This window comes from the organism of the source record quoted next, unplaced genomic scaffold, assembly GCF_019419815.1.
Source record: "Pyrus x bretschneideri cultivar Hongxiangsu unplaced genomic scaffold, Pyrus_bretschneideri_v1 Contig3, whole genome shotgun sequence".
NCBI lineage: Eukaryota > Viridiplantae > Streptophyta > Magnoliopsida > Rosales > Rosaceae > Pyrus > Pyrus x bretschneideri.
This window is the reverse complement of record NW_025999612.1, coordinates 7,170,399-7,183,293: the sequence shown is the minus strand read 5'-3', so window position 1 is coordinate 7,183,293 and position 12,895 is coordinate 7,170,399.

The following is a 12,895-nucleotide window of genomic DNA, read 5'->3' as shown; positions in this document are numbered from 1 at the left end:
AAAAAAATTAAAAATAAAGACAAGGGACTAGCAAAGTTGCTAATCCCCGGCAACGGCGCCAAAATTTGATGCGAGATTTACTTGACACTCAAATTAAACCCTCGTTTGACAATTGTAGTAGAATGGATAAGTGAGGGATCGTTCTAGACCGGGGATTAGGAGGGCTTGCTAAAACCTTCTAAATTGACTTAAAAACGTAAAAACAATATAAAATACTAAACTAGACTCAAAGAATGCAAAACTAAAATTTAAAACATTGAGACAAACCAAAAGACTCAAAACTAATTTTGGACGAATTTAAGATTATGGCTTGATTCAAAATACTTTAAAACATAAACTAAACAGATTCTAAGCACTAAAGAACAAGAAAGTAAAGGGGGGGGAAAGTTTTGATTTGACGAAAATTGAAATAACAAAACAAGTTAATAAACTAAGCGGAATGTAAATATGACTTTGTGATGGAATGAATGGAATGAAGGCTAGCTAAGGGGTTCTTCTCCACACATGTTATACTTGCATACAAGATTGATTCTCAGTTGGTCTTTCGATAAATTATGAAACTCAAAACTCCGGATTAATTAGGTCCGCTTAAATTAACCGTCAAGTTTTCCTTAAGTTAATGAATTGGATGGGTTTGCGCAACGCAATTCACAACATTCTCCAAAAGTTCTTTACGTGAACAGCACAATAAAGATACAATCAAAGATCATTAAGCATTATGAAAACTATAAGTGTTGACGAGGCATTCATTACTATGATGAGCATGAAACTCGTGCCAAGAATTCATTTAACGCGATTGTTTATAAGCAACCTCCACTACTTGTGAATATAAGTTCACAACGATTAGGTGAAATTCACTTATATTCTAGCGTCATATTTATGCATGAAAATTAAGCGCGCATTCTTAATAAACATTCATAAATAAGTTATCAATCAAACGGTTAAACAAATTGAATCCACAACTTATGAAATTCCAACGAAAGTTAATCAATTCATATTGCAAATATAAACATAGTTTCGAATCACCCCCTAGCTAAAGGGGGTTTAGTTCCTCATAACTTTGAAATCAAAGAAACACCTAAACATTCCAACAACTCAAAACTTGAATTGTATGAACGTTTAGGCACTCTTCTCTTCCTCATTGTTGTAGCACAAGGTTTAAGGATAGGTTGGTTGGGGGGATGTAAGTGTGGAATGGAGTGGAAATGGAGGAAATGGAGGAAAGCACGGCAATAATGGGAATTGGCTGCAATGGCTGGGGACAAGCACGGCAGAGAAGGAATTAATGTGGAAGTGGCTGCGGCTGTTTGTGATAATGGGAGAATGGCTGAATGGGATTTGCGGCTGGATGAATTATTAGGGTTATGGTGCGGATTCCAGAGGAATCATGAGTGAGTGATAGGTATATATATGTGGAAGTGCACGAATTATGGAGAGGAAATGGGAGATAATGGCTTAGGGAATAAGAATTAAAAATGGGATGGTGGCTGATTAATTGTAGGTTGTTTTTGGTAGTGCACGGATTGATGGGAAATTAGTGGCTGCGGCAATAGGTTAAAAAAATGTGAATAAACAAGAGTTTTTTTTTATGGTGAATGAGTGGAGTCCCCGCTGAATGATTATTGAATCTAGGTGATAATGGCTACGGCACAAAAGAAAGAAAATGGGAGAGAATGGAGGAATTAGGGTGATTAATTAAATGGGAGCCACGGCTTAGGATAGAATATTAGGGTGAATGGGAGATAACGGCTTAATGGTTGAATAATGGGAATGTGGCTGCGGCTTAAAGACAAAAAAAGAATGGGATAATGGGCTGATTAGTGTGAATGATGAAGTCCCTTGAAAGTAATGGGGAAGGCACGGGTTAATATGTGAAGATGAGAAGAATAAAAAAATGATATGGTGGAATTAAAAAAATGGAATGAATGTATGTGTGTAGTCACGGCTAGGTGGGAATTATGGGATGGTGGTGACGGCTGAAAATGGAGAAAAAGGGTTATGGAGGCTACGGCTTCAAGGGAGATTGTGGAAGGGTGCGGCTAGGGCCTTCGTTTTGTGTCCTAAAGCGCCTACAAGGACTTCAAAGTGGCTAGAAAATATGGACGTTTAAGATTAGGAAAGGTTACCAAAACGGGAAACTTTGGGTTAACTTTCCTAAAGTAGGAAACCTTGTTTGAGTAGGATTCCTCGTTTTGGTAAGAATTCATCGTTGGAGTAGGAATTCGTCGTTTCTTCACGTCTTCAACTCATTCATTCCTCTTTCGCTCCAAAAGGCTCCAATTTGCATCTTTTTGCACACTTTGGCCTTATAATCTGAAAATACACAAAAGTGGCCTTAAACACTAAAACAACAAAGTAAACACAACGTAAATGCACGAGAACAAGCTAATTAAGTCGCATGAATATGCTCCTATCACCCAACTGCCCATGGCCGAAGCAGCAATGCTCCAGAAAAAGAAAGGTTCCGATTCGGACTCTGACGCTGATAGGAGCATATTTAGGCGACTTACTTAGCTTGTTTTCGTGCATCTATGTTGTTAATTCATAGTTGTTTTAGTAGTTTAAGCCATTTTCGTGTGTTTTTAGGTTCATATGGCTAAGGAAGCAAAAAGATGCATTTTGGAGCATTTTGGAGCAAAATTGGGCTTGGAATGGATAGCATATGATTGGAGCCAAAGTGTTGGACGAATTTGAAGGCCTTGTATTCATTTTGGACATAAAACAAAGGGCCTAGCCCATTCTCTCTTAAACCAACCCCAAGGCCATGCATTTCCTTCCAATTCCAAAGCCCACAATCACTTCAAAAGCCATGCAAAGAACCATCCATTCCATCAAAAACAATCCATCAATTCACATGCAAAACCACCATTAACACACATGCACCCAAACAAAGCCAACCTAGCTAACCCTACATGCATTCTTTATGCAACTCTTCATCATTCCACCATTCATTCTTTATTCCACAAACAAGTCACATGCATTTCCACCTTCCTACTTCATCATTTCACCACATTCTCCCTCTTTAACTCATTTCATTATTCATTCACTTTGCATTCATTCAATTCCACCCCACATGCACCCTTTATTCTTCATCATTGCAACCATGGCACATTTACACCAACAAAACAACTCACATGCCATGGCCTACTCATATTCCTATTTCCTTTCCAACATCTCACATGCATTTCCACCTTCCTACTTCATCATTTCACCACATTTTCCCTTTTATTTCCACATGCAATTCTTCATCATTGCAACCACAAACACCTTAAACAAATAGCCATATACATCTCCACTCCTCCTATAAATACCCTTGCATTCATTCATTCAAAAATCATCTCATTCACAACACAACAACACACCACAAACACATTCCTTTCTCCCTTAGAATCCAAAAACCATCTTCCATTTCCACCAATCCTCATCCATTTCCATAATTCCCCAACACTTCCATCCCCCCAACCAACCTATCCTTAAACCTTGTGCTACAACAACGAGGAAGAGAAGAGTGCCTAAACGTTCATACAATTCAAGTTTTGAGTTGTTGGAATGTTTAGGTGTTTCTTTGATTTCAAAGTTTCATTTTAATTCTCTTTGTTTTGTACGTATGAGAAATGGAAGAAAAGAGTGCTTAAACGTTCATACAATTCAAAGTTTTGAGTTGTTGGAATGTTTAGGTGTTTCTTTGATTTCAAAGTTATGAGGAACTAAACCCCCTTTAGCTAGGGGGTAATTCAAAACTATGTTTATGTTTGTAATATGATTTGATTACTTTTAATTACGTTTCATAAGTTGTGAATTCAATTTGTTTAACTATTTGATTGATAACCTATTTATGTATGTTTATTAAGAATGAACGCTTAATTTTCATGCATGAATTTGACGCTAGAATATAAGTGAGTTTCACGTAATAGTTATGAACTTATATTCACAAGTAGTGGAGGTTGCTTATAAACAATCGTGTTAAACATATTCTTGGCATAAGTTTCATGCAATCATAGTAACGAATGCCTCGTCAACACTTATAGTTTTCATGATGCTTAATGATTCTTGCTTGTATCTCTATTATGCAATTCATGTAGGGAACTTGTGAGGAATGCTTTGGATTGTCGTATGCAATCATCCAATTCATTAACTTAAGGAAAACTTGACGGTTAATTTAAGCGGACCTAATTAACCCGGAGCGTTGAGAATTCATAATTTATTGAAAAGCAATTAGACATCGTTTTGTATGTAAGTATAACATATGTGGAGATGAACCCCTTAGCTAGCTTCCCATCCATTCATTTCCGTCACATTCATCTTTACAATCTATTTTGTTTCCAAGTATCCATTTTATTTCAATTTTCGTCCAAATCCAATCCCCCTTTATTTTGTTTAAGTTTTAGTCTTAATCTTTCTTACTTTTAGTTTTGCATTCTTCGCATTAAATAGTGTTTTAAACTTGTTTTTACGTTTTTTCCAAGTGATTAACAATCCCTCCTAATCCCCGGTCCAGAACGATCCCTACTTATACTTATACTACAATTGACAAAAAGAGGGTTTAATTTGTGTGCGTATAAATCTCGCATCAGACGCTTCTGATGCAGGATCTCAACCTCCCGCCAATTGGGCTGATTAGGTGGACCTTCAAGACTCACAAGATCCGTTTGATTTATGAAACTGCTTTATTTGCCCACGTGATTGTGTCAGCCCAACATCATCATCAGCATTAGCTGCTATCATCTCTTCCGTAAAAGACAAAGCATTATTCTCCAATAGTGAAAAACAAAAGGTCACTATTCATCCAGCTTTTGTAAAAGAATCAAAGCATCTTCACTATTCATTTAACTTTTGTAAAAGAATCAAAGCATCTTCACTATTCACTCAACTTTTGGAAGAAAAACAACGTGACTCCATAGTAAGGATTCTTCAGTCAGCCAGCTTTGCCAGCTTTCTCCTCATGCCAGCGGGATTCCCGGATTAAATTTGCAGTCCTCAATCATTCTCCTCCTTCTATAAAAGAGGAATTCATCTTCAGAAGAAGGGGACGGGTTTTTAAACTCAATAGCTCAGTTCAATATCATCTCTCTGCTTATCCACAAAGGACAGAGATTATTCAAACACTTGTAATATCTATATTATTCAGGATGCCTGCGAGCTCCACCTTGTTTACTTGTTTCATCTGCCATTAGGCAACATCTGTTTGTATTCTGCATTGCAGTAAGTTTTCAATAAAACTTATTTTCAAAATATATTCGCATCATTACATTTAATTCATTATTTTCATGGAATTATCTTCTATAATTAATTTAATGGACGGCTTTGCCGCCTGCTGCTGTTAGAGTTCTTTTTAATTCAATATATTGATATGCTACTCTGTATTTATATGTTTTACTTCCGCACTCTAAATTCTATGGACGGCTTTGCCGCCTGCTGTTGTTAGTTCCGTCCCATTTGGTATATATATATATATATATATATTAGGGTTTTACGTTAGTGTTTCGCATAAAAAAACTAAGAAACATTTGCCGCGAATACTTGAGTTTTCTAAGTAACAAAAAGGGTGATTGCTTTCGGATCTTCCTTTTTGCAAGGGAGGGTCTAGACAGACGGAATTCTGGGCTGTTTTATCTTAGGGACGCGAGGCATTGAATATGCATGCATAACTTGGGTAAAGCCGCAAAACGTCTTATAGAAAGCGACGTTGTCGTAAGACACTTGCATTCCTTTGTTTCATTGGTAATATTGTTCCTTATATAGATTACTACTCCAACAGTTACCAAATGAGTTTTTAAGTTTAGTTAAAAATTTAAAAATGAATAATTATCAAACAAGTTTAAAAAAATAAAAAATAAAATAAAAAAATACTAGTTGAAGATTATCAAGTGAAAGAGACCTCTTTAAAATTTAAAAGGGATTTTTAACTTTAATCCTTTAGGAAGATTGAAATTTAAAATAAACTTGGTGTTAGATTACACATTGATTATAATCCCTTGATGTGTCCTTAATTCAAAATAATTAATGTGCATTTTATTTAATATCTCCCATTAAATATTTAAATTTATTAATATACAAATTTTAATTTATTTTTTGACCCAAAAAGAGTTTTTTTATTTATTAATTTTATTTAACATTTTTCAAACTTGAAAGACTCGATTAATGTACCTAAATGTTAGTACCGAAATGACAACCTCGACCCAGGATGTCCACTAGGACTCCAAATCAAGCTATGTTAGTCGACAGCCGGAGGGTGACGAAGCCATAAAGTGTAGTGATGTGGAAAATGTGAATAAATTTAAACCTAAAAGTATCTAAAGACAAGAGTGCGTTGTGAGCGGGGATGAACCCATTTCACACGCGACGTTAGAGCATAAGTAAAGTATAGTAGTGTGGGTAAGGATCATACCCTCGGAGGTAGCCACCTATACTGAGATTTGCCAAGAATCCTCGTCGATACAGACTTTCAGCAGCTAAAACCTGGAAGGGCGCAAAAACAAGGGTGAGTCGGCCTAAAAATAAAGTTTTTAATAAAAACCTTTTGAAAACGTTACAACCCCTTGCCGTAAAACCCGTATAATTTCCCATAAAATAATAATACATATGTATATAGAAATCATGCTCGAGAGTAGTGAAAACCGAGTATATGCCATGTCAAGTATCTCAGCAATAAAATAAGTAAGTCAGGTGAAATAAATCAATGTAAACTGATATGCCAGCCGAAGTCACCTAACGTGACCTGTACGACTGAACCTATAGCTCATTAACCAATTCCTGCACACGAGTCGGAACCACCTAATGTGGTCTATACGACAGGGTTGGGTGTAAATAAGTATGATCAAGTGCTACAATCATGTGAAGGCTGTGTGAATAATCGCGGGTCACCCACAAGTCGAAACCATCTATTATGGTCTGTACGATAGGGTTGTGCACCAAACTTGGATCCAAGGTGAGCGTGCGGTATGGGGGGGTGAACATCACATGAAGGACTGTGCCCTAGCCATGGGCAGGAGCACTAACACCAGGGTGCAGGATAATAAGCTCTACATGACTCTACATATAACCATAACCAATGCAACCACTAACCTCATACAGTTCTCACTTGAAACTTACCTGGGCATCCGCAACATCATGCAATAATATGCATATCTATACTAATGCATATACTAAAATGTAATGCAATTGACATGGTATTTAAAAATGTAATTCCATTTAAAACCATTTATGGGAAAATGAAAAACATATATACATATATATATAGATAACCAAAAGCCCACTCACCTGGAGGCGCTACAACTCCCTAGCACAACATCAAGGCATCACGAACGATCGGCGTCTAGAACAATTATCAAATCATGACTTAGAATTCTTATCAATAGAACATATAACTTACATATCCTATTCGGGAAGATTCATACGTCAGATTCCCGATCTGTAAGTTTCTAATATCCTCAAATATTACGTATTATAACGTATCAAAGTTTAGTGACGATCCAACGGTCGGATCGTCAATTGCTATAATAATCAAGTGGCGGACCTTATGGAACTAAGTTCAAACGACGAAAATTCGTCAATCGGACTTTACCAATGGAATCAGGGTATTCAAATTTAGCCTAGAAAGGTCAAGGGATGTCTCGGCCCACGCACCGCCGCAGGTGGCGGTTGGCCGCCTCGACTCGTCAGAAAATTCAACTATTTCTAAAAATTCTCAAACTTCACATAAATGAAGATCTCAGTGACTAGAACAACTTTCATACCTATGACTAAGGCCAATTTGGCCGGAAAACACCTGAAATCCACCTCGATCCGCCGGAAACCCTTGAAATAGTTGTTTTTCAATTCTCCTTCATCGATGTTCCGCCGCCCCTAAAACTGATTTGGCTTTGTTCCAAGCCTCAAGGGAAGTCTAGTGGTGGTGGTAATTGAGAGGAATCATTTCAGAAATGGTGGTTCAAGGCCGAGAACCACCCGAACCCGTCGGTGGGTTTTCTCACGACATCTACCTAGAAATTGTCAGGTTTTGATGAGAATTAGGTGTTGGGGATGTTTTGGTAAGGTTTGGTAATGATGGGAGGTTGAAGAAAACAAGAAATTTGAGGGAAACCTGTCGAAAATGGTGGGTGTAACCAGGTCAAGGGTGATCCGGTATCTCCTCACTCTCCCTTTTCCCTTCCTTTCTTCTCTCTCCTATTGGTCACTCCCCTTTTCCCTCTTTTCCTCATTGGTCCGGTTCCTCCCTCCTTTCTCTCCTTTATACTCCATTTCCACCAACCATCTTATCTTCCTTTTAATCTGGGCTACACACGTGGCTTCCAGATTTTGCTCTAAAATTCTGGAGCTTTCTTAAATTTAATTAATTTACTAAAATGCCCCAACTTTAAACGTTAATATCTCCTTCGTTATAACCCCAAATCATGATCCATTTGCGCTCATGCATTCGTAGCGACGAGTATTACGAGGATACGCCAAGAAAATGAACCTTACATAACACGACACGACAGTCAACAAAAGTCAACACTTTGCCTTGAGGGAGTATTTTCGTAAATTCACCTTTTTAAAAATATAAAAATCATAATAATTGGGGACGGATTGTTATACAAAATTTGTGTACCAAAATGTATTATACAAGTAACTAAAAGACGCTAGGCGATAGTCGGACAGCGAATTGGGGCCTAGCGCCTAGGCGTCTAGATGGGGGGCCTAGGCAAGCTAGACGAATTTGAGTAAATTATTATACATCATATAAATAGTGTCCATTTTTACTTAGAAAAAAAAAAACCTATGCTAGTATTAGATGACATTAAAGTTACTATGAAACATATGAATAATTACATTCTTATACTTGAAATTTTCAAATATTAAAAACTTAATGTAGGTCCACTAAGTCTAATAAAAAACTAGAAATGAAAATGTCCATTCATTTTCGTTTGTTATATTGTTGTTTTGGACGTTTTTGGTTAAGTCAAGAAGGCCATTAAATTTTAAAGTCCATTTAGCTTTGGAAAACGGGAAGTTGCGGATCCACTTAAATAGGCTATAGCAAACGACGACGTATAGTATAGGTCATTTAAACTATACATCATCTTCATCTTCACACCCGCTACTCCTACTAATGCATCTTCTTGTCATTGGTTACCAGACTTCCCGTTTTTCGTTCTGGATGCAATTCATTTTCATCTGCCCAACCTTGCCTGCTCCGCCTAGCCTGCCTAGACCCTCACTTAGGCACCGCCGAATGGATTTTCCGACTTATCAATTCATTTGACCGTAATTGGAACAGCTGGCCACCGCCCACCACCTAGGCGGTCACCTAGGCCAATTTTTAGAACACTGGTATTATATTGAACTAATGTATTTAAATTTTAGTACTGAAATGTATGTACCGAAATATATGTGACAACCTGTCCCTAATTTTACGATGTTAGTAATTTTAAAAGTGTGAGTTGACCAAAATTCCCTTAGAAGAGAGATTGTTGATTGACCAGCGTATAACGAGATGTACGAAATATTCTTTTAGCGTATCCTTGTAGTACTCAACGGTATGAACGTATAGGTGTAAGCGAAACAGAATTTGGAGCTACGACGAAGATTTTACAAACTACGGAGCGTAATGGGCATTTTGGTAAATTCATGTTACGAGAGATATTTTTCTGCATTTTTTATTGGTGACTTTGAGCTGTGTGCCATGTGGGGCCCTCACCCCACTTTTTCCCTCACTCCCGTGTCTCCCTATCTCTAGGGACAATCTCTCACTTTTTTCAAATCTCCCTCACATCACTCCTCCATTCTTTGGCTACCACCTCACCTCTTTCCCTCTAACCCTCTCAGCTCTTTCTCACTCTAACTCTCTCTCTATTTCTCCCTTTCTCTTCTCTGCATCTTTCACCGAGAACCACCAAGGCATCACTAGCCTCTTTACCCCGGCGACCACCGCACCACCACATTCACTAACTTTTCCCCACCGAAGTCAGACTCGCAAACCCTAAGCTTTCAGGACGATTTCTCTCTCTTACGAATTTTCACCGTCTCCAACATGGGTAAGTTCAATAACCACCACAAATATTTGTAGATGGTGCTTAGAAGTACGATTAGGTTGTTTTTGAAGCGGTTTGGTGTGTTTTGAACCCAGAAACCACATCAGGAATCTTTCCCAGATTTTTCCGGCGAACCCGAGAGACTTACAAGTATTTTCTGGGCACGGCCAGGAGTTGTAATGGCATACTTCGATCCCTCATCCTTCAAGCTTCAATTTGGTATATTAGGTTGCTAGTGTTGGTTGAGTTGTGGAATCAATCGAAGGCGGTGAACTTCCGACTTTCTCTTTCACAAGAACCAGTGGCTAGATCCGAAAAAAAAGCCTAGATCAGGACCTAAACCTAGGATCTGGCCCAGTCCATTATGAAATGGGTTTGGAATATTCTTGAAATATTCTTGGAATATTTCTTGTGACAATTCCTTTATCCCTCACCGCTTTCATCTATCCCTCAACTCTCTCGCCCGTGCTCTCTCTCTGCAAGTGCAAAGATATTCCACCACCACACCTTGCCTGCAAGCTACATCGCCATCACCCCCAACTTTTCCCATCTCTCTATTCCCAAGCCTAGAACTCGAACTCCAACAACTTTCAGACCTTGCACTGGAGAAACAAAGGATAGAGAACTCCCGCGAGTTCTCAAATTTTTCTGGCAAGGTAAGACTCGAAATACCTTCGATCTCTCCCTTTTTGATGTTTTGATTTGATTTTTGAGTTGTATACATGATGTTTTGGACTCAGAAAACACCTCGGGGAAATACTTCCTAGTTTTCTGACAAAGATCCGGAGCCTTTTTCCTGCCAACTCCAACCACGGTCGAGGAACCCAATGGTATATTTCGATTCCTTGTTTCTTAGGCTTCAATTTGATATATTGGAAGGCTAGGTTTGGTGGAGTTTTAGGGTGGTCGGAACTGGGGTAGAATCCGGCGGTTGCAGTGGCAACCGGCCGGAAAAGAAGAAGAAAAGAAATAAAATAAAAAATAAAAAAATAAAAAGGGCCGAAGCCCAAACCTTTGGGCCACTGATCCAGCCCACCTCAATTCCAAAATGGGCCAAGAATATTCTTGGAATATTCTTTATGTTGACTTTCCGGAAAATTCTCAGAAACCTTCCTAGGCTAATTTTGACGTCTCGAGTCCGTTTTTTACGCCAATTTAGTGAAATTCCAAAGTTTTAACGTGGTTGACCATCGACGCATCTCAGTTGACTTTTTTTAGGGTTGACCGTTAACTTTTCGTTGACTTTTACAAAAAATTGCTTGGGACCCTTCTTAGCGTATTTCAACATGCTGATTTCGAATCCGCCGCCCGTTTCTCCAAATTCAAATGTTTTGATAGAGTTTTACTAATGGGTTCCAATATTATGCTTAGGTGTGATTACTATTGGAGACTTCAGCTAGCCTAGTTTAAACGGTTATGACCTCACAAGTAACTATGAGTGGGTCTTTTCTGTTGTATAGTATATATATATGTGTTAGTTTCCATTTATACATTTGAAAAAAAATTTACTACGTATGCCTAGATTAGACTAATGTTTACAAGAATTAGTGAAATGACATAAATTACGAAATTATTCTGAATCTTGCGGGATGCACAGGTATGCGTGGGAAGCCTTAATTATATTTACGGTCGCCAGTAATAATGCTGATTAGAATTATTGAATCACTATGGCATGATTATATTTATGTTATCTGCTCATCGTTTGCTGTATCGATGTTAGTACTAGCCCAGGCTAAGGCCACGCTTTCACGTGTATGTGCACATCGCACCGTCTGCTCACTTTGGATCCATTGTAGGTGCCAATTCTATCCTAGATTGCTATAGCAATTAGGACTCGTATGTGTTGCGCATAGCGCCAATCTTCACGTGATTGTAGTACTAAAGCGTATATTATTATTACACCCAGTCCTATTCATGTCATAATATCTCTGCATGAAATTTTGTGTTAGCATGTGTCGATTAGCACTCAATATGCTATGGTTTCTTATGCGAGAATATACGATTACGAACGTCATACACTTAATTACGAATTATTGGGCCGTATTGAATTCTTGAGATTTTGCAGGCTATGGTAGGTATTTTCTTACTATACGTAGTATGTATATTTTGGAAACTATACTTGTTTTACAGCGAAGGGTTATAATGTTTTCAAAAAGGTTTTATTAAAACTTTATTTTCAGGCCCACTCACCCTTGTTTTTTGCCCTTCCAGGTTTTAGTAGCTAAGCTTTCGTATCAACGAGGATTCATGGCAAATATTGGTATTGGAGATTACCTTCAATGGTATAATTCTCATCCTACTTTACTGTACTATATTTATGCTCTAACATCACGTGTGAAATAGGTTCATTCCCGCTCACCAGCACACCCTTATATTTAGGCACTTTTATGTTTAAATTGATTCACATTTTCCACTACACTACACTCTATGGTTTTGTCACCTTCCAAGTGTCGGCCAACAAAGCTCAATCCGGAGTCAAAGTGGGCATTCTAGGTCAAGGTGTGTCATTTCTTGTGTTGACTTTTTGGAAATTTTCTCGAAAACCCTTTTAGGCTAATTTCGACATCCCGGGTCCCTTTTTGACATCCATTTAGTGAAATTCCAAAGTTTTAACGTAGTTGACCACCGAGGCGTCTCGGTTGACTTTTTAGGGTTGACTGTTGACTTTTTACGAAAATTGCCTAGGACCCTTCTTAGCATATTCGACGCACTGATTCCAAATCCGCACTCCGTTTTTCCAAATTTAATCATTTTAGTTGAGTTTTACTGATGGTACCCAATATTATGTTTAGGTGCGATTGTTGTCAAAGACTCCAGCTTTCCTAATTCGAGCAGCTGTGATCTTGCAAGTATCTGTGAGTAGGTCTTTTCTTTTATGTAGT